This window comes from Cherax quadricarinatus, chromosome 48 (genome assembly GCF_038502225.1).
Source record: "Cherax quadricarinatus isolate ZL_2023a chromosome 48, ASM3850222v1, whole genome shotgun sequence".
Classification (NCBI taxonomy): Eukaryota; Metazoa; Arthropoda; class Malacostraca; order Decapoda; family Parastacidae; genus Cherax; species Cherax quadricarinatus.
Window position 1 is genome coordinate 28404933 of NC_091339.1, and position 23682 is coordinate 28428614.

Genomic DNA, 23682 nt, shown 5'->3' on the forward strand with positions numbered 1-23682 from the left:
ATATATATATATATATATATATATATATATATATATGTCGTGCCGAATAGGCAGAACTTGCGATCTTGGCTTAAATAGCAATGCTCATCTTGCCATATAGGACAAGTGAAAATTTGTGTATGCAATAGTTTCGCCAAAATTATTCTGAACCTAGCGAAAAAAATACATTTGACTGTTTAGTATTAAATTACTGTAAACAAATCTAAAATATATTTAGTTGGGTTAGGCTAAAATAAATTGCTCTTGTTATAATAGGGTTAGGTAAGTTTTCTAAGATTCTTTTGGTGCAAAATTAAAAATTTTTACATTAACATTAATGAAAAAAATATATCTTTAAACTTATAAGATGAGACGTCTTGCTCTGTTCTCTACTCTGTCAAGCAGTCGCAGATGAGAGGGGGGGGGCAGGCAAACCAAGAAAGTGGAGCATACTCACAAGTACGCTCGCACATTGAGTATGCTCCACTTTCTTGGTTTGCCTGCCTCCCCTCTCATCTGCGACTGCTTGACAGAGTAGAGAACAGAGCAAGACGTCTCATCTCTCACCTGGACCCATCCTGGATAGATCTGTCATTTCAGCAGAGCCTTCAACACAGGAGGGATGTGGGTGGCCTTACTGTTATGTACAAGGCCAATATTGTCAAAGTACCACACTTGGATCTACTTCGAGGACAGCGTGAAACAAGCTTTTATACCACAAGACGGGCAGAAAGCAGCAACTTCACTCTGGCTGTACCCTTCTCCAGAACATCACTCCATCTGAGATCATGTATACCCAGGATGACTCGAGTATGGAACACATTCGTACAGCATAATGATGTCAATGAGATAAAGTCAGCTGATCAAATAAAAATGCTGGCCCACAAATGGCTCCAACTTCATCCTGTTCCCTACTTGTATGTCTCATAACAATATAAATGCTTTCAAATGAGCTGATGTAGGTAACAGCTCTTAGCTTGTCAATAAAGCTAAGGATCCTTAACCTTGTCAAACCCTGTGTAAAAAAAAAAAAAAAAAAAAAAAAAAAAAAAATTAAATGTGTTCTTGCTAATTGACCAGTTTTACATATTCGGCACGACACACACATACATACATACATATATATATATATATATATATATATATATATATATACACACACACACACATACATACTTGTAGTAAATAAAGGTATTATTATTATGTCAGAAGCACAGTAAATTCTTGATTTCATGGATTTTGGTAATGCATATAAAAATTAGCTGGATCAATTGATTCAGAAACACTGAGGTTCTACTGTAAATGATACCTGCTCTTCCCTATTAGTCTCCTTAATTTTGAATTTACTGTATGCACTGTACTATTTATAGGTTATTATATTACCCTTTTAAAAAGGAGCACAGTGCTAAATGTCAGTTTTATCAAAATAAAAATATAATGCCATAGCTTTTTTGATTCTTAAATGATAGATAATGTAGTATAAATTTCATTATTTCTGTGCAGTAACAGTGAAATTTATTTACAGTGAACTTTCTACGAGTTGGGTGAGATGCTTTAAAAAGAATTCCAATCTAACAACAATTTGACACTTCAAAATTCATATTAACGAGGGACAAAATTCATGTCATCGAGGAACAAGATAATCATTCCACATGGACTGTAAATTTGGCAATAAAAAAGACAATCACATATTTAAGAATGTGAGTGTGCACATGTGGTTTGTTGTAGTGAAATGTTCATGGTTGTTTCTTTGATAGGGCCCCCTCAAGGGAGGTTCCTTGATGCTGGTGAGGGGCTCTTGATCTAGCAAATTGGATCTGTGCTCCGGTTCCCTGAATTGAGTCTGAATACCTTCCATCCCCTCCGCATCCCATGTGCTGTATAATCCTATGGGTTTAGTGCTCCCCCATGATTATAATAATAATAATAATTTGATAGGGCAACAGTAATACGTGTAATTGATTTTGGGCAGTTTTGATGAATGACCATGCTAGTAAAGATTAATTATAAATTTTTTATTGTTAATGAATTTATCTTTTCTCCTTAATATATTAAATACTTTTATCGTCAGGGGAGAAGAAAGACAACAATGAATTGAATTTTTTATAAACTCGTGTTCATACTTGTCTGCTGTTTTAAATCAAGTGGCTGTAGTGTACTCCTTCATTACTTAATTTATCCTCATCTCTTCCTCATATTGACCATTATGGGTTTAACACTCCCCCATGAATAAAATAATTATAATTTATCTTCATATTTTATGTTTTGTTTTTTTCTAACAAGTCGGCCATCTCCCACCGAGGCAGGGTGACTCAGAAACAAAGAAAATCCCCAAAAGAAAATACTTTCATCATTCACCACTTTCACCTCACTCACACATAATCACTGTTTTTGCAGAGGTGCTCAGAATACAACAGTTTAGAAGCATATATGTATAAAGATACACAACATATCCCTCCAAACTGCCAATATCCCAAACCCCCTCCTTTAAAGTGCAGGCATTGTACTTCCCATTTCCAGGACTCAAGTCCGGCTGTATAAAAATAACCTGTTTCCCTGAATCCCTTCACTAAATATTACCCTGCTCACACTCCAACAGTTCATCAAGTCCCAAATACCGCCCACAAAACCCCCTTTACTCCCTCCCTCCAACCTTTTCGAGGACGACCCCTACCCCGCCTTCCATCCCGTACAGATTTATACGCTCTCCATGTCATTCTACTTTGATCCATTCTCTCTAAATGACCAAACCACATCATCAACCCCTCTTCAGCCCTCTGACTAATACTTTTATTAACTCCACACCTTCTCCTAATTTCTGCACTCCGAATTTTCTGCATAATACAGTATTTACACCACACATTGCTTTTAGACTGGACATCTCCACTACCTCCAACCGTCTTCTCACTGCAGCATTTACAACCCAAGCTTCACACCCATATAAGAGTGTTGGTACCACTATACATTCCCTTCTTTGCCTCCATAGAAAAGGTTTTCTGTCTTCAGATATACCTCAATGCACCACTCGCCATTTTTCCTTCATCATTTCTATGTTTAACCTCATCTTTCATAAATCCATCCGGTGACACATCAACTCCCAAATACAGTGGACCCTCGACATTCAATACTAATCCATTCCTGAGAGCTATCGAATGTCGAAAATATCGAAAGTCGAATTAATTTTCCCCATAAGAAATAATGGAAATCAAATTAATCCATGCAAGACACCCAAAAGTATAAAAAAAAATTTTACCACATGAAATATTAAGTTTAATGCAATAGAATAATTACAATAACAACCATAACAATAGATTAATAACAATAGAATAATTGACACTTACCTTTAATGAAGATCTGGTGATGATTGATGGGATGGGAGGAGGGGAGTGTGTGGATGGTGTTAGTGTTTAGAAGGGGAATCCCCTTCCATTAGGACTTGAACTGGCAGCCTCACCATGCCTTACCACACTGTGTATGCCACTACGATTCTTAAATCTTTCAAACCAACCTTTGCTGGCCTTAAATTCACTCGCATCACTAGTTGCAGGCAATTTCTTTACCAAATCATCATGCACTCCGACACACGCACTCCACTTTCGTACTTTGCAATTATCTCTTTCGTCATTTCAATAGTCATTAGCACATTTTTTCTCGAAGGGTTGGCACTAGAAGCTTTCTTGGGGGCCCATGGTTACTTATTTTGTAGAAACAAGCACCAAAAACAGTGATAATATGGATAATATGGAATGTAACGAATGTATCCTTAGATGCACGCACACTGGCTGGCTTGTAAACACTGGCACACATGGGGCAGTTCAGGCCAAACTTGGACACGTCTCTTACGAATCGTATCGAATGTCAGGTTTTCCATCGAATGTCGTGGCAAAATTTTTGCGTTAAAATGCATCGAATGTCTGATTTATCGAATGTCGATGCCATCGAATGTCGGGGGTCCACTGTATCTGAAAACATTCACTTCTTCCATACTCCTCCTCTCCAATTTGATATCCAATTTTTCTTTAAATCATTTGATACCCACATCACCTTACACTTTTCTATGTTTATATCTGTAGTCACAGTGATGATGGTGACTGTTGTTGCTGGTGCAGCTGAGGTTGCTGCTGCTGCTGTGGCCATGGTGGCAACTACTGCAAATTTATCTAGTTTATTTTAAGTTCATTACTGTATCTGCAATGTTTATGTTTTTGATTCCATAAGTAATATATCTTTTTCTTTCAGGATTTAGATTGGTTTGCACATATGCAAAACCCAGTGGAAGTCGTCCAAACACAGCCAACATGCAGCTTCTCCTCACTTAACAACTGAATTCCATTCCTAAGACCACGTCAGTAAACAAATTCACTGCTAAGTGAGGAGCATACTATAATGGTAGTGGGTTTGTGTTAACTATCTTTGATATTACAGTGGACCCCCGACATTCGATATGAATCCATTCCTGAGAGCTCATCTAATGTCGAAAATATCAAAAGTCGAATTAATTTTCCCGATAAGAAATAATGGAAATCAAATTAATCCTTGCAAGACACCCAAAAGTATGAAAAAAAAAATTTTGCCACATGAAATATTAAGTTTAATGCAATAGAATAATTACAATAACAACAATAACAATAGATTAATAACAATAGAATCATTGACACTTACCCTTAATGAAGATCTGGTGGTGATTGATGTGATGGGAGGGGAGAGTGTGGATGGTGTTAGTGTTTAGAAGGGGAATCCCTTTCCATTAGGATTTGAGGTATCAAGTCTTTTTCCAGGATTACTTCCCTTCTTTTAATGCCACTAGGACCAGCTTGAGAGTCACCGGACTTCTGTCACACAACATATCTGTCCATAGAGCTCTGTATCTCCCGTTCCTTTAAGATTTGTCTAAAATGGGCCACAACATTGTCATTGTAATAGTCACCAGCACGGCTTGCAATAGCTGTGTTAGGGTGATTTTCATCCATAAAGGTTTGCAGTTCAACCCACTTTGCACACATTTCCTTAATCTTTGAAGTAGGCACAATAGATTCCACAACTGGCATAGGCTTCTCAGGGTTAGCCCCAAACCCTTCAAAATCTTTCTTAATTTCCATACTAATTCTCACCCTTTTTACTACAGGGTTGGCACTAGAAGCTTTCTTGGGGCCCATGGTGACTTATTTTGCAGAAACAAGCACCAAAAACAGTGATAATATGGAATGCACTGAATGTATCCTTAGATGCGCGCACACTGGCTGGCTTGTAAGCACTGGCACACACAGGGCAGTTCAGACCACACGTGGACACATCTCGTACGAATCGTATCGAATAGCGGGTTTTCGATCGAATGTCAAGGCGAAATTTTTGCGTTAAAATGCATCGTATGTCGAATTTATCGAATGTCGGAGGTCCACTGTATTTTAATGTCATCTTTGCACCATTTATAATATTTCGGGCATATTTATACAGTAGTGTACTGTACATGTATATTGTAATAAACAAAACAGAGGAAATCAGCTCTAATATACATTATTAAGGTATGCATACTGGTCAGAGAGCCTGTTGTAAGTCCAAAGCGTCGGTAAATGAGTACATCGCTAAGTGAGGAGAAGCTATACAGTGGACCCCCGCCTTACGATATTAATCCATTCCTGAGAGCTCATCGTATGCTGAAATTATCATAAGGCGAATTAATTTTCCCCATAAGAAATAATGGAAATCAAATTAATCCATGCCAGACAACAAAAAGTATGAAAATTTTTTTTTTTACCACATAAAATATTAATTTTAATACACACAAACTGAAGAAGACATGTACAGTTAATACTCTACTAAGAATAGAATACATGACACTTACCTTTATTGAAGATCTAGTGATGATTGATATGATGGGAGGAGGGGAGAGTGTGGAAGTTGTTATTTGAGGTATCCTTTTCCGGGGTTACTTCCCTTCTTCTTTTAATGCCACTAGGACCAGCTTGAGAGTCACTGGACCTCTGTCGCACAACATATCTGTCCATAGAGCTCTGTACCTCCCGTTCCTTTATGATTTGTCTAAAGTGGTTCACAACATTGTCATTGTAATAGTCACCAGCATAGTTTGCAATAGCTGTGTGAGGGTGATTGTCATCCATAAAGGCTTGCACTTCAAGCCACTTTGCACACATTTCCTTAATCTCTTTTTTCAATTCCATACTAATTCTCACCCTTTTTACCACAGGGATGGCACTAGAAGCTTTCTTGGGGTCCATAGTGACTTATTTTGCAGTTACAAGCACTACAAACACTGGGATAATGTGAAATGTAGCGAATGTATGCATAGATGCGACCGCACTGGCTGGCTTGTAAACACTGGCACTGAGGCCACATGTGGGACGCGTCCTGGACAAATCACATAAGGTGAGTTTTTTAGCGTGAGGCGAGGCAAAATTTTTGCATTAAAATGTATCATATGGCGGATTTAACGTAATGCGATGCCATCGTACGGCGGGGGGTCCACTGTATTTCCTTTCTGGTTGTTCCTTATTCATCATTGGTTTATGTCCTTGACTCATAGTAAATTTAGCATAATTGTTCAGCCCTTTGTTTAGTAAAGGCATGAAATTATGCTTTTTCGTTAGGTGAACTAAAATATTTTCAAAGAAAATGTATCACTGAATGATTAAGCCCCTGTTGAGTAACATTCAACCAGTATCTGATTAAATGTGATTTTCTTATCTAGAGTGTATAAATCTGTAGTGGAGGGAAGGCAGGGCAGAGGTCAGCCTAGGAAAGGTTGGACGAAGGGGGTAAAGGAGGTTTTGTGTGTGAGGGGCTTGGACTTCCAGCAAGCATGCATGAGCATGTTAGATAGAAGTGAATGGAGACAAATTGGTTTTTAGGACTTGACGTGCTGTTGGAGTATGAGCAGGATAATATTTATGAAGGGATTCAGGGAAATCAGCAGGCTGGACTTGAGTTCTGGAGATGTGAAGTATAGTGCCTGCACTCTGAAGGAGGGGTGTTAATGTTGCAGTTTTATAACTGTAGTGTAGGTGCACCTCTGGCAAGACATTGATGGAGTGAATGATGGTGAAAGTTTTTCTTTTTCAGGCCACCCTACCTTGGTGGGAAATGGCCGATGTGTTAATAATAATAATAAAAAAAATATCTTGTCTAGCTGTAGTGTAATGTGTGGCTCTGGGCCACTTGAAAAAAAAATATATATTTGGATCTTGTGTATACAGTATGTACAGTGCAGTAGAACCCCTACATCCACTGATTCGGCATCCACAGTTTCATTTATCCACGGTTTACTGTGGCCCAAAAATCTTTCTTTCAACACACTGGCCATATCCTTCCGAGGCGGGGTGGCCCAAAAGGAAAAATGAAAGTTTCTCCTTTTACATTTAGTACAGTAATATATACAGGAGAAGGGGTTACTAGCCCCTTGCTCCTGGCATTTTAGTCACCTCTTACAACACACATGGCTTAGGGAGGAAGAATTCTGTTCCACTTCCCCATGGAGGTAAGAGGAAATAAACAAGAACAAGAACTAGAAAGACAATAGAAGAAAACCCAGAGGGGTGTGTATATATATGCTTGTACATGTATGTGTAGTGTGACCTAAGTGTAAGTAGAAGTAGCAAGACGTACCTGAAATTTTGCCTGTGTATGAGACAGAAAAAAAAGACACCAGCAATCCTACCATCGTGTAAAACAATTACAGGCTTCAGTTTTACACTCACTTGACAGGACGGTAGTACCTCCCTGGGCGGTTGCTGTCTACCAACCTACTACCTACTTGGCCCAAAAATACCTCTTAATAATAATAATGGCCCCAAAGTGCAAAAGTAGAGAAGCTGGCAGTTCTTCAAAGCCCAAGAGAAGCCGTGAAATGCTTCCCATCAGTGAAAAAGTGCTAATTCTCCACTTATTGTCCATAATTTATCAATTAAACTTTATAATAGGTATGTATAGGATGTATACAGCCTTCTTCACTTAGCGACAGAGTTCTGTTCCTAAGACCACGTCGGTAAACAGATTCATCGTTAAGTGAGGAGCATATAATAATTTTGGTAGGTTTGTGTCAGCCATCATTGATATTGTTTTAATGTCACCTTTGCACCATTTATAACATTTCTGGTATATTTTAAATGTTTATACAGCAGTGTACTGTATATTGTAATAAACAGAATAGAGGAACTCGGCTCTAATATACGTACATTATTTAGGTATGCATACTGGTCAGAGAGCCCATCGTCAGTCCGAGTCGTCGGTCAATGAGTATGTCACTAAGTGAGGAGAGGCTGTATACGTATAGGGTTTGCTACTATCCACAGTTTTGGTATCCACAGCAGGTCCTTAGAACATATCCCATGCGGATACGGAGGCCCTACTGTATATATATATATATATATATATATATATATATATATATATATATATATATATATATATATATATTTTTTTTTTTTTTTTATTATCACACTGGCCGATTCCCACCAAGGCAGGGTGGCCCGAAAAAGAAAAACTTTCACCATCATTCACTCCATCACTGTCTTGCCAGAAGGGTGCTTTACACTACAGTTTTTAAACTGCAACATTAACACCCCTCCTTCAGAGTGCAGGCACTGTACTTCCCATCTCCAGGACTCAAGTCCGGCCTGCCGGTTTCCCTGAATCCCTTCATAAATGTTACTTTGCTCACACTCCAACAGCACGTCAAGTATTAAAAACCATTTGTCTCCATTCACTCCTATCAAACACGCTCACGCATGCCTGCTGGAAGTCCAAGCCCCTCGCACACAAAACCTCCTTTACCCCCTCCCTCCAACCCTTCCTAGGCCGACCCCTACCCCGCCTTCCTTCCACTACAGACTGATACACTCTTGAAGTCATTCTGTTTCGCTCCATTCTCTCTACATGTCCGAACCACCTCAACAACCCTTCCTCAGCCCTCTGGACAACAGTTTTGGTAATCCCGCACCTCCTCCTAACTTCCAAACTACGAATTCTCTGCATTATATTCACACCACACATTGCCCTCAGACATGACATCTCCACTGCCTCCAGCCTTCTCCTTGCTGCAACATTCATCACCCACGCTTCACACCCATATAAGAGCGTTGGTAAAACTATATGTCTTTCCAAATTCATGGTGCTATGCTTCTTGAAGCTCTGTGAAAGTGGACGCTCTGAATAATACAAAATTATGTTTGCACAGTTCTTTTTTTAGATAAGGGTTTATTGTGTTTCAGAGACCATATCTCTGTAATACATTACTCTAATAAGGTAGGCATAGTACTTCCCATTTCCTGGACTCAAGTCCAGCTAACTGGTTTCTGTGAATCCATTCACAAAATATTACTTTGCTCACACTCCAACAGCTTGTCAGGTCCCATAAACCATTTGTCTCCATTCATTCCTATCTAACACGCTCACGCATGCCAAGCCCCTTGCACACAAAACCGCCTTTACCCCCTCCCTCCAACTTTTTCGAGGATGAACCCTACAGATTTATACGCTCTCCAAGTCATTCTACTTCGTTCCATTCTTTCTAAATGACCAAAATACTTCAACAACCCCTCTTCAGCCCTCTGACTAATACTTTTTAGTAACTCCACACCTCCTCCTAATTTCCACACTCCGAATTCTCTGGATAATATTTACACCAAACACTGCCCTTAAACAGGACATCTTCACTGCCTCCAGCCACCTCCTTGCTGCAGCATTTACAACCCAAGGTCCACACCCATATACTATACTTGTACAAAAATGGTATACAATACCAACAAGATGAAAATTAAGACACATGTGCAACATCTGGGTATCTTTATTGTAGATGTTTTGCCATCCAGTGGCTTTATCAATACAAATACTAGGAGATAATTTGAAGACAGTAGAACTATATACAAAAGATAAGGTAATCAGTCCCTCAGCCTTGGGGTCAGTGTGAAGAGCACCGTAATCATGAAGATTCTGTAGCACAGTCTGGCACTTATATAGTAATGTCAGGTGGAAAGGGACAGGTAGCTGACCTTCTTCATGGCTACTACAACTACTGCTACAACTAACCCATCCCTTTGGGTATGACCTACTTCCACTGGGGAATCCTGCCTACCAGTGACTATGCCCCCATCTGCTACCCATCCCTTTCCACCTGACATTACTATGTAAGTGTCAGCCTTACCTGTGCTCCAGAATCTTCATGACTACGGTGCTCTTCACACCAACTCCAAGGCTGAGGGACTGATTACCTCATCTTTTGTATATGGTTCTACTGTATTCAAATTATGTCCTAGAATTTGTATTGATAAAGCCACTGGATGATGAAACGTCTACAATAAAGATACCCAGATGTTGCACTTGTCTTAATTTTCACCACTATACTTTCGTACATTCCCTTCTTTGCCTCTATGGACAGCATTCTTTATCTCCACAGATACCTCAATGCACCACTCACCTTTTTTTCTTAATCAATTCTGTGGTTAACCTCATCATTCATAAACCCATCTGCTGACAAGTCAACTTCCAAATATCTGAAAACATTCACTTCTTCCATACTCCCTCTCTCCAGTGTGATATCCAGTTTTTCTTTATCTAAGTCGTTTGATACCCTCATCACCTTACTCTTATCTATGTCCACTTTCATCTTTCTACCTTTACACACCCTCCCAGACTCTTCCACTAACCTTTGCAACTTTTCTTTAGAATCTACCAAAAGCACAGTATCATCAGCAAAAAGTAACTGTTTCAGCTCCCATTTTGTATTTGATTCCCCATTATTTAATTCCACCCCTTTCCCAAGCACCCTAGCATTTACTTCTTTTACGACCCCATCTATAAATACAATGGTACCTCGAATTTCCAACAGCTCCCAACTTGAATAATTATACAAGTGTATTTTTATAGATGCTTTTATAAGTGTATTTTTGTGAGTCTGAAATGGACTAATTTAATTTACATTATTCCTTATGGGAACAAATTCGTTCGATAACGACATTCGAACAGCCTTCTGGAACGAATTTTGGCCAAAATTCGAGGTACCACTGTATATTAAACAACCAGGAAGTAATCTCCCTCTCTCCTACATGCCCTAACCTGAGCCTCACTATTCTCATAAAAGCCATTTTCAGTATTTAGTAACTTACTGCCTATTCCATACACTTGCAACATCTGCAACATTGCTCCCCTCTATCATATGCCTTTTCTAAATCTATAAATGCAGTGAAAACCTCCCTTCCTTTTCCTAAATACTGTTCACATATATGCTTCTTGTATTTATTTGTAATTAACAAAATGACAATTTCCTCAGCTGGCTTGATGATGACGAGTGACATTCCACATGACATTGCTGTCAAGTCTACTTTGGACGTGATATGATACAGATCCCAAGATTTATGACAGCCTCTACTAGGTTCCTTGGACATCTATTTTCATAAAAAAAAAAAAGCCATACCACGGGCGGGGATAGAACCCGTGGTATGGTTTGTTTGCAATTGTGTCATTACGATTTCGTGAGTCATGTTACTATTTTCATCTTGCCTGTAGGACAGCATCCACCTTTGCTGTCAACTACCAGTGCCAAAGGATCACTGGTACTGATAATAAAGGAGAGGTCTTCAGGTGCAGTATGATCACTCACTAAATTTAAATCCAGTAATCAGCATTTTTTAAAATTTTGAATGTGGGTTAGGCCAAGTTAAGAATCAGGTTTAGAAAAAGGTTTAAGTTTATTATTCCAGTGCCTGAATCTAGCCTGTTGAGAAGCTGTGTCAGGCCTAGAGATGAATACTGTGTTGATCTTAGTCTACTGTTGCCAAGACAGGTTCAGAGACATCAAACAACAGTTCCTTGATAATGTGAGAAATCATGAAAGTGCTTGGAAATTCTCTAGTTTCTTCACAGTGGTTATTTTGTTTACCATATATAATTATGTATAAAAATCCATCACAAATTAAACCTGGTAGGTAATAGTACATTTAGAGAGTAGTGAATATATGGTCATTCTTGATTAAAACAGTAGCTCAGTTGATAGTGCCCTTAACTCACAGATTGAGGATCTGGGTTTCAATCTCAGCAAAGGTGGAGATGTTGGGTATGTTTCCTCTCCTTACACCTGAAGGCAAAGAGAAGATGTGGTAATATTGTCAAGGTATTAATTCTGGGATTGTGTATATAAACATTGATTTGAGCATGTGTATTATAGCCAGGTAAAGGACCTCGTGTCTCCAGTGTCTGGGATTGTTGGTTTGAGCCTCAATAGGTTTAAAAAAATATATTTGTCATGTCTGCTCACCTCTTTCAAGACAGAGATAACGTGAATGGTGAAAGCATCACTTTTTTGGGTCAGCCTACCTCGGTGGGAAACAGCCAGTGTGTTTAAAAAAATGTGAAAATAGGTCTGGGGGAGGAGATAAGTAGGGTGATTGTTTTTCTTTCAGTGAAAATCACTGACACTTGTCTGTCATGTGATGACCCTCTTCAGTATCACTGGTTGATCTACTATAGGGGTGCAGCAAGAAGCAACTGCTACCTTGGGATGTTGTAGATACAGCAGCTGATGTCCCTATGACTTGCCGCTACTATTTTGTTTCCTCACTGTTTTGCTTTGCAGTACTTTCACATAACTCTGATCTACTGTATGTTTTGCATGCTTTTTAAGATAATGGATAATGATGTAATGTTAACAAAGTGATAAATAAATAATTTAGTGAACTCTTTATTGATACATTTTACTCTTGAGTTGGCTTTTATCAAGTACATAGCTCAACGACAACAGTTACAGCTTTTATGGGGTATCCGATGCAGGTAGCCCATGCAAGGTTTCCTTTACTCCATGATGAGGTGTGCTACATAGTTGCCAATGTGTTAGTTTGATTTTAGATGACACCAAACACCTAAACACCTACATATAATTTCTTTGTTTTCTTGAAACATTAGCCTGTTTCTCACCGTGATGTAGGAGTGAGTGCTATGGTGTTGTACAGTGTGTTGATGGGGCGTCCATTCTACAGGTATATTTGTGTTCTTGTAGGCATGTGAGAAAATTCTTAACAGCTTCACTAATGTAAACTATCATATCCATCAGGTGATGCTGTAGACTCCTCTGTAGGGTGCGGAGGTCCTTGTGATGTCTCAGATGGTTTTGGCACTGGTTTTACGAAGTATATGGGCCACTGTGTTGGTTGTGGTGCCAGTAGGTAATGTATATTTTTATTCACTGTTCTGGTTTCTGGCATTGACGTATATCGTATCTACTTTGTAGCAAAATCAAACATGGTGAGGGAGTTTGAGGTTGGAGGTGTTTTCTGATTGGTCTTGCTAATCTTTAAGTAAATCATCACTTCTGAGAATAAGTACCTGCAGGAAAAAAGCCAATTAACATGCCTTTCTTAGTTTTCAAGTCACAATGGGAGTAGAAGTGAATTTGATCATCCTTGTTTGGACATTTTAGTTAATCTCCTTATCTGGCAAGCCAGCTGTCAAGGAAGGTAGCATGTTATCGGCTTTTTTCTCCAAGGTGAATTGTATTGAAGAATATCTGGTTTAGTTGCTCCTTGAGGTGGTGCTAGTTGAAGCACCTGAGTACAATAACAAAGGTATAATCATTGTATGCCATCCAAGTGGTGTATCAGAAAATAATGTTGGAGTCTTTCTTTAAATGTTAAACGTAGATGTTGGCTAAAATAGTGCCCCATAGTGATCCCATGTCTAAATAAAATTTATGCCTGTAGTTTAAGGGTCCAAACAAAAAACTGTTGAAACTGACACTTCTACCAAGTTGATGGCATTAGGAGTGGATAGATTGAAAATAAGTAAACAGGGTTGTGACTGTCATTGGTTTCTTAGCTGACATTGCTATCCTGAACTACAGTCTACCCAGTCTTGATTGCGATGTGGTTGAAGTTTATTTATGTTTCAACCTTTTCATTTGACTTTGCAATGAAATCACCTTTAAGCTAGCATCTACCTTGAACACTTGGAGGAAAGACTGCTTCAACAGCTCCCCTCAAGTGAGGTTCCTTGATGCTGGTGAGGGGCTCTTGATCTAGGGAATTGGATCTGTGCCCCGGTACCCTGAATTGAGCCTGAATACCTTCCATCCCCCCCAATGCACTGTATAATCCTATGGGTTTAGTGCTCCCCATAATTATAATTTTTGCTTCAACATTATTCCTTATCACATCACCTGGATGAAGCAAGTTGACAGCATCCGAGTCATTATACACAGGAAGTTATATTATATTATATACAGGAAGTTTTCAACTTATGAACGCATTGGTGACCTCATGAATTGTATATAATATTCATAAAAGAGGAAGTCTTCGACTTACGAACATGCTGGGGACCTTCTGTATTGTGCATAATATGATTTAATAACAAGATATACACACCTCTCTGGGTTTTCTTCTATTTTCTTTCTTGTTCATTTCCTCTTATCTCCATGGGGAAGTGGAACAGAATTCTTCCTCCGTAAGCCATGCATGTTGTAAGAGGCGACTAAAATGCGAGGAGCAAGGGGCTGGTAACCCCCTTCTCCTGTATATATTACTAAATGTAAAAGGAGAAACTTTCGTTTTTCCTCGTGGGCCACCCCGCCTCGGTGGGATATGGCCGATATGTTGAAAGAAGACGACGACTTTAAAAAAACAGCTAAACCAGTTAGAGCATTGTGTATCTATAGTATTATATACAAAAAAGTATGTTAATGAGACACTATGCAGTTTAATGACATTTTATTAAGATGTTTTGTCAACCGGGGACTATTAATTCTCAGAGAGAATGTACATAGTGGAGAGACGTGAGGTGTGGAGATAGGCGAGTGATACCACCTGCAATAATGTGTTCAGCCAAGTGAAAACTTAAGGGCTTAAAATAAGGTGGGTTAGTAGTCCATCTTCAGGCATTTCCACATAGTTATGTAATATCAGTGTCATGTCCGGTGAGAAATTAGGAATGAACCTGATTTGTGTGATGGTGGTGGTGGTGGTATTAGTGGTAATCAGAGCAAAACACTGCTTAGAATTTTTTCTGATTGCCCCCACTAATGCCTTTTCGTAGAAATTGGATTCATTCCTAATTTCTGAATTATTGGTTCAACTTAGTCTTACAGGATATGACTGCTATTGCATATACTATATGGAAATGTACTGAGGTTGGCCTACTGACTTGCCTAATTTTAAATTTTCCATTAGCTGAACATATTACGGCAAGTAACATCATTCGCCTATCTCTATACCTCACATATTGGAGCTTTAATATCCAGTAAATATGTGTGAGCATGTTATATCAGAGTGAGTGGAGTATTGTAGATTTTATAAATTGACGTGCTGTTGGAGAGTGAGCAAGGTAACATTTATGGAGTAAGAAACTGGTTAGTTCTACTCAAGTCCTGGAGGTGGAAAGTACAGTTCCTGAACTCTACTGGATGTGACTTGATGTGGCAGTTTGAAGGGTCCTTTGAACTGTGATGTTGGTGAATTTCTGGCAAACAGCAATCGAATTGATGGCTAGTGTGTTTCCTCTTATTTCTTTTGGGTCACCAGACCTTGGTGGGTGACTTTAAAAAAAAAATGAAAGAATGGCTGTTTTATAGGTTTACAACTGGACTTTCGTCAGAAGGCATCATTGCTTGACCAGCATTGTTTTCATGATGCACGATAGATTCAGGTGGTTTTGGATTTCGTATATTACTTTTTGTTTTGTTAGCCAAAGAAAAAGTGGAATCTAAGTCTATGGCATCCATAAGAACTACAGACTGCTTCAAGTTCATTTGTAGAGACGACTAGTTTGATTTCACCACCTGTTGGGCGAGTGTGTATAAAGCGTCGAGGATGTGACACCCAGGTACTGTCTCGCCTGCACTACAACTGCTAGCTTGCACCAGTGAGGACAATGGTGGGATTAACCTTCTTTCCTTCATGCCTTGTTTTGATTGACAGTTTAGTTCATGGCACTCATCACATCTGACCCAGTGGCAATATGATTGACTTGACACACTATTGGCACAATCTGAAAATGGAGAAGAAAAACCTTTTGAGATCAGCTGCACACCTTTGTGACAACATTGTATGAAGATAAGAGTACATGTAAGCAATTTTATCATACAGAAAGTTACAGCAAAACCATATTCTATACTGTTAAAAATTTGCTTTTTTTTTTCCTATCATTTCATGGAAAGCATAATTCACAAAAAAACGAAATGCAATATGATATACACTACTGTTTATATTATTTTTTTTTTTTTCAACAAGTCGGCCGTCTCCCACCGAGGCAGGGTGACCCAAAAAAGAAAAAATTCCCAAAAAGAAAATACTTTCATCATTCAACACTTTCACCACACTCACACATTATCACTGTTTTTGCAGAGGTGCTCAGAATACAACAGTTTAGAAGCATACACATATAAAGATACACAACATATCCCTCCAAACTGCCAATATCCCAAACCCCTCCTTTAAAGTGCAGGCATTGTACTTCCCATTTCCAGGACTCAAGTCCGACTATATGAAAATAACCGGTTTCCCTGAATCCCTTCACTAAATATTACCCTGCTCACACTCCAACAGATTGTCAGGTCCCAAGTACTATTCGTCACCATTCACTCCTATCTAACACGCTCACGCACGCTTGCTGGAAGTCCAAGCCCCTTGCCCACAAAACCTTTACCCCCTCTCTCCAACCCTTTCGAGGATGACCCCTACCCCGCCTTCCTTCCCCTATAGATTTATATGCTTTCCATGTCATTCTACTTTGATCCATTCTCTCTAAATGACCAAACCACCTCAACAACCCCTCTTCTGTCCTCTGACTAATACTTTTATTAACTCCACACCTTTTCCTAATTTCCACACTGAATTTTCTGCATAATATTTACACCACACATTGCCCTTAAACAGGACATCTCCACTGCCTCCAACCGTCTCCTCGCTGCTGCATTTACCACCCAAGCTTCACACCCATATAAGAGTGTTGGTACTACTATACTTTCATACATTCCCTTCTTTGCCTCCATAGATAATGTTTTTTGACTCCACATATAACTCAACGCACCACTCACCATTTTTTCCCTCATCAATTCTATGATTAACCTCTTTCTTTCAACACACCGGTCGTATCCCACCGAGGCGGGGTGGCCCAAAAGGAAAAACGAAAGTTTCTCCTTTTACATTTAGTAATATATACAGGAGAAGGGGTTACTAGCCCCTTGCTCCCGGCATTTTAGTCGCCTCTTACAACACGCATGGCTTACGGAGGAAGAATTCTGTTCCTCTTCCCCATGGAGGTAAGAGGAAATAAGAACAAGAACTAGAAAGAAAATAGAAGAAAACCCAAAGTGGTGTGTATCTATATGCTTGTACATGTATGTGTAGTGTGACCTAAGTGTAAGTAGAAGTAGCAAGACATACCTGAAATCATGCATGTGTATGAGACAGAAAAAAAAAAAAGACCAGCAATCCTACCATCATGTAAAACAATTACAGGCTTCAGTTTTACACTCACTTGGCAGGACGGTACTACCTCCCTGGGCGGTTGCTGTCTACCAACCTACTACCTAGAATGATTAACCTCATCCTTCATAAATCCATCCGCCGACACGTCAACTCCCAAGTATCTGTAAACATTCACTTCTTCCATACTCCTCCTCCCCAATTTGATATCCAATTTTTCTTTATCTAAATCATTTGATACCCTCATCACCTTACTCTTTTTCTATGTTCACTTTCAACTTTCTACCTTTACACACATTCCCAAACTCATCCACTAACCTTTGCAATTTTTTTTCAGAATCTCCCATAAGTACAGTATCATCAGCAAAAAGTAACTGTCAATTCCCATTTTGAATTTGATTCCCCAAAATTTAATCCCACTCCTCTCCCGAACACCCTAGCATTTACTTCCTTTACAACCCAATCTATAAATATATTAAACACAATCTATAAATATATTAAACAACCATAGTGACATTACACATCCCTGTCTAAGACCTACTTTTACCGGGAAGTAGTCTTCCTCTCTTCTACACACCCTAACCTGAGCCTCACTATCCTCATAAAAACTCTTTACAGCATTTAATAACTTACCACCTATTCCATATACTTGCATCATCTGCCACATTGCTCCTCTATCCACTATCATATGCCTTTTCTAAATCCATAAATGCAATAAAAACTTCCCTGCCTTTATCTAAATACTGTTCACATATATGCTTCAATGTAAACACTTGATCTACACATCCCCTACCCACTCTGAAACCTCCTTGCTCATCTGCAATCCTACATTCTGTCTTACCTCTAATTCTTTCAATTATAACCCTACCGTACACTTTTCCTGGTATACTCAGTAAACTTATTCCTCTATAATTTTTAGTCTCTTTTGTCCCCTTTCCCTTTATATAAAGGGACTATACATGCTCTCCACCAATCCCTAGGTACCTTCCCCTCTTTCATACATTTATTAAACAAAAGTACCAACCACTCCAACACTATATCCCCCCCTGCTTTTAACATTTCTGTCATGATCCCATCAGTTCCAGCTGCTTTACCCCCTTTCATTCTACGTAATGCCTCACGTACCTCCCCCACACTTACATTCTGCTCTTCTTCACTCCTAAAAGATGGTATACCTCCCTGACCAGTGCATGAAATTACTGCCTCTCTTTCTTCCTTAACATTTAAAGGTTCCTCAAAATATTCTCGCCATCTACCTAATACCTCCATCTCCCCATCTACTAACTCCCCTACTCTGTTTTTAACTGAGAAATCCATACTTTCCCTAGGCTTTCTTAACTTGTTTAACTCACTCCAAAATTTTTTCTTATTTTCATTAAAATTTCTTGACAGTGCCTCTCCCACTCTATCATCTGCTCTCTTTTTGCACACTCTCACCACTCTCTTTACCTTTCTTTTACTCTCCATATACTCTGCTCTTCTTATAACACTTCTGCTTTGTAAAAACCTCTCATAAGCTACCTTTTTCTCTTTTTACAACACGCATGGCTTACGGAGGAAAGATTCTTATTCCACTTCCCCATTTCTTTCTTTCAACACACCGGTCGTATCCCACCGAGGCAGGGTGGCCCAAAAGGAAAAACGAAAGTTTCTCCTTTTGCATTTAGTAATATATACAGGAGAAGGGGTTACTAGCCCCTTGCTCCCGGCATTTTAGTCGCCTCTTACAACACGCATGGCTTACGGAGGAAGAATTCTGTTCCACTTCCCCATGGAGGTAAGAGGAAATAAACAAGAACTAGAAAGAAAATAGAAGAAAACCCAAAGGGGTGTGTATATATATGCTTGTACATGTATGTGTAGTGTGACCTAAGTGTAAGTAGAAGTAGCAAGACATACCTGAAATCTTGCATGTGTATGAGACAGAAAAAAAAAAGACACCAGCAATCCTACCATCGTGTAAAACAGTTACAGGCTTCAGTTTTACATTCACTTGGCAGGACGGTAGTACCTCCCTGGGCGGTTGCTGTCTACCAACCTACTACCCATATATATATATAATATAGGGAGGTACCACCTCTAGAGCTGTTCTGGGAACCCTCATCTCAGAGAAAAGAATAAACTTGCTTCAGGGAAAACTCAAGGTTCTCCCTGAAGCTGTTTGAGAATTTTCTCCTACCACCCCCTATATTTCAAGTATATTTTATTTAAAGACAAAATACATTGTGTGTGTGTATGTATGTATGTAATATATATATATATATATATATTGGCAGTTTGGAGGGATATGTTGTGTATCTTTATATGTGTATGCTTCTAGACTGTTGTATTCTGAGCACCTCTGCAAAAACAGTGATAATGTGCGAGTGTGGTGAAAGTGTTGAATGATGATGAAAGTATTTTCTTTTTGGGGATTTTCTTTCTTTTTTGGGTCACCCTGCCTCGGTGGGAGACGGCCGACTTGTTGAAAAAAAAAAAAAAACGTATATACATAATACACACACACACACACACACACCCTCTGGGTTTTCTTTATTTTCTTATTGTTTTTGTCTTATTTATCTTCTCTCGTCTCTATGGGGAAGTGGAACAGAATTCTTCCTTGGTAAGCCATGCATGTCGTAAGAGGCGATTAAAATGCCTGGAGCAAGGGGCTAGTAACCCCTTCTCCTATATACGTTACTGAAGTTAAAAAGATAAACTTTTGTTTTTCCTTTTTGGGCCACCCTGCCTCGGTGGGATACGGCCAGTTTGTTGAAAGAAACAGACCTTAAATTTTTAACGATGCTGAATTATATACACAATACTCAAAGATAATTTTTCATTTTTCTTTGTCTTGGTGTGTGGTACTTCCTGAAGCAGCCTGTTTGTATATGCTTTTTGGGTTACACTTCCCACCAACAGTTATGAACTCATTGTGACTTCTTATAGTACACATGTACTCCAGTATATTATACTAGCAAATTTTTGGATAGCATGTACTAGTTACACAATTTGGAGACATCCAGGATTTTTTCCTAGTTTAACAAACCAATGCTTTAAATTGCCACAGTGAGGGCAATATTTGTCCAGAATCACCAGTTGATAAACTGAAGCTGCTGTATCACTAGAGAATGTGTGTGTGTTATTATTCTCTTCCTAATCTTGCCAGCAGTCTCTCCTCAGATAATTTTGTACTTAGGAGCCATGATAGTGTAGCAACATTAAAATGTTTATGTAACAGTACTGTAGGGCCCCACTTATACAGCAGGTTAGGTTCCAGGCTACTGCTGTAAAGTGAAACATAGCCTTTTCTTCACTTTCTAATGTATATAAAAGCTTGATAACATATTTACACTATCATATATTAAGTATGCAGTAGAGCGAGGCCTTAAAAATGCATGAATAGTACACACATTACTTACCTTAAAATATTTTCAACTTCAGCTTATACAGTGGTGAACATATTTATTGTACGAAGTCCAAATAAATGAAGAATTGGTGTAATTGAAAACCACAGCATTAGTGACATGCCATAAAGTGAAGCGCTGTAAAGCAGGGCCCGCCCGTATTTGTTTGCAGCACTGGGCTCTGGTACACAAACTGTGCCCTCATTGATAGCAAATCATATTTTACACCAAAATAAGTGAAACACCTGTACCATATTAGCAACTGTACATTACATTCTCTACAAATACAATGTTTGTCACCAAAAAACAGTTTGGAAAACGACTTATAAAATACAAAGATCTCTACCAGGGAACTTAAAAAATGCAAAACAATGTCTGGTCAGATATCTGACCTTTTGCTTTCATTACATTTTTAATCCTTTCTATTTGGCATAAGGTTGGTTGCAAATATTTTTTATTTGTGCTACAGTTCACTTCCACCCCCCCCCCCCCGAGTATATGAAATATTGTAGAATTATATTTTCTTTATATGTGAACATTCTGAATTATTCTCCATGGGCAAGTGGAACAGAATTCTCTCTCAGTAAGCCATGCATGTCCTAAGAGGCAACCAAAATGCTGGGAGCAAGGGGCTAGTAACCCTTTCTCCCTGTATACATTACTAAATTTACAAAAAGAAACTTTCATTTTCTTTTTTAGGGCACCCTGCCTCAGTGGGATATGGCTGGTTTGTTGAATAATAATAAACGACAAAAAAAGGAACAATACCGTAACTGGAACAATACACAAATAACCCGCACATAGAAGAGAGGAGCTTACGACGTCATCGTAAGCTCCTCTCTTCTATGTGTGGGTTATTTGTGAATAATAATTCTGACTTTTGAATTCTGAGTGTCTTGACCTGTGAATTCTCTTATCTTATTTGACATGTATTCTTAGAAAAATGCTTTACCATGAGTAGTAAAGCCTTGCAGTTCCAAACCCAATAATAACAAATGCTTACATATATTGCAAATTACCCTTGTTCAGTGTATGTCACATTGATAAGTTGTCTCAGACACTTATTAACTGTGACCCAGAACTCACATGGAGGCAGAAGTGAAACAGAATAGCAGGGCTTTAAATTTCAGTCTCCAAGTGAGGTTGAAGAGGTTGTATTATAATCATAACCAAGTTCTAACTTTACCCATAAGGATTAATAAAAAGGTTGTAATATACAGTCTTCTAGATTCATAGTTACATTTGTCATTTAAGTTTTGGGTCACATGCTGTACCATCATATTCTTCAAAACTGTTATTTTGTGTATTTTTACTTCAGAAGAGTAATTAAAAAATTAATTATTGCTGTTAATTTTTTCCCATCAGGTCTTAGAGAGATGCACCGTGCTATCTGTGGACTAGTAACTATGATGGCCACAGTGTGAGCAGTGCCATGGAATGGTGCACCATCTGTGGCACTTGCTTCCATTTGCAGCATTCCTTTCATCAACTGTGCCGAGTACACAGCAGTGATTGCTCGTGTCGCTGGCACAAAAAATAATTTTTGAATGTTCTCACTATATCATGGAATGTAAAAAAAAAAAAAAAAAAAAAATTATGAGATGCTGTAATAGTGTAAATAATATATAGATATTTAAAAGAAAACTTTATACTGTGTAATTATATATAAAATTTAAGTGAAATGTGTGTGAACAGCTGGGAAATGGTAACATATTTAGGTTTCAATATAAGTATTTTTTAAAATTCATGAACTGTAATTAATATTAAAACCTGGTAACAGAAATAGTGAACTAATAGTGTTTCTTTTTTATCCCAAGGTAAAGATTAAGCTAACTTGTTTAATATTGGTTTTTGACAGTACAAGTGTCCTGTGCTTTATTAAGTAGAGATGTCCTAGGCCTGCAGTAGATAAATTATTCTCAGTCAAGCCTTCAACACTTAATTCTGCATAATAATTATTGTAATCAATACTAAGTTCTAAACATACCAGGGTCATACATAGCACTGCTCTGCATAATAAAAATCTTGAATACATTTTGTGAACCACACAGATCACATACAGCAAATGTATTGTCTATTTTTTTTAACACACCTGTTATATCCCACCGATGCAGAGTGCATTGTATACTGCACCAGTTTAGTTCTTATTAAAAATGAGATATTGCATAATGGTGAATTTAAGTGATTTCAGCATAAAGCCTGGGGAATTTCTGAAAAAGTATATAGTGACATATTTCCCTCCATCCATTTTCCTCTTCTTTGTCATCTTCTGTTTGCCATTTTTTTTTTTTTTCTCTTCTGTTATTTGAACTTACTTTCTTCTTTCAACATACCAGCCATATCCCACTGAGGCAGGGTGGCCCAAAAGAAAAAAACTAAAGTCTCTCCTTTTAAATTTAGTAATATATACAGGAGAAGGGGTTACTAGCCCCTTGCTCCTGGCATTTTAGTCGCCTCTTACAACACGCATGGCTTACGGAGGAAGAATTCTGTTCCACTTCCCTATGGAGATAACAGGAAATAAACAAGAACAAGAACTAGTAAAAAAATAGAAGAAAACCCAGAGGGGTGTGTGTGTGGGTGAGGGGCTTGGACTTCCAGCAAGCGTGCATGAGCGTGTTAGATAGGAGTGAATGGAGACGAATGATACTTGGGACCTGACGATCTGTTGGAGTGTGAGCAGGGTAATATTTAGTGAAGGGATTCAGGGAAACCGGTTATTTTCATATAGTCGGACTTGAGTCCTGGAAATGGGAAGTACAATGCCTGCACTTTAAAGGAGGGGTTTGGGATATTGGCAGTTTGGAGGGATATGTTGTGCATCTCTATACGTATATGCTTCTAAACTGTTATATTCTGAGCACCTCTGCAAAAGCAGTGATAATGTGTGAGTG

General features: G+C 38.6%; 2 long non-coding RNA genes across 4 annotated transcripts in view; one reads left to right on the forward strand and one right to left on the reverse strand.

Annotated features, from left to right (window-relative positions):
• Positions 1-22582, forward strand: part of LOC128696106 (uncharacterized) — a 26736-nt gene extending 4154 nt beyond the window's left edge. Inside the window, exons 2-6 of one of the 2 annotated variants that reach the window (XR_011393277.1) lie at positions 1505-1679; positions 4219-4368; positions 6185-6363; positions 13037-13148; positions 22154-22582. This is a non-coding gene — a long non-coding RNA (uncharacterized lncRNA). The remainder of the gene's footprint in view (positions 1-1504; positions 1680-4218; positions 4369-6184; positions 6364-13036; positions 13149-22153) is intronic. The other variant, XR_011393276.1, reaches the window with a different exon arrangement.
• The window catches only part of LOC138854078 (uncharacterized), an 85092-nt gene continuing 76079 nt past the window's right edge, over positions 14670-23682 (reverse strand). For both annotated transcript variants that reach the window (XR_011393278.1, XR_011393279.1), the window contains exon 3: positions 14670-15960. This is a non-coding gene — a long non-coding RNA (uncharacterized lncRNA). The remainder of the gene's footprint in view (positions 15961-23682) is intronic.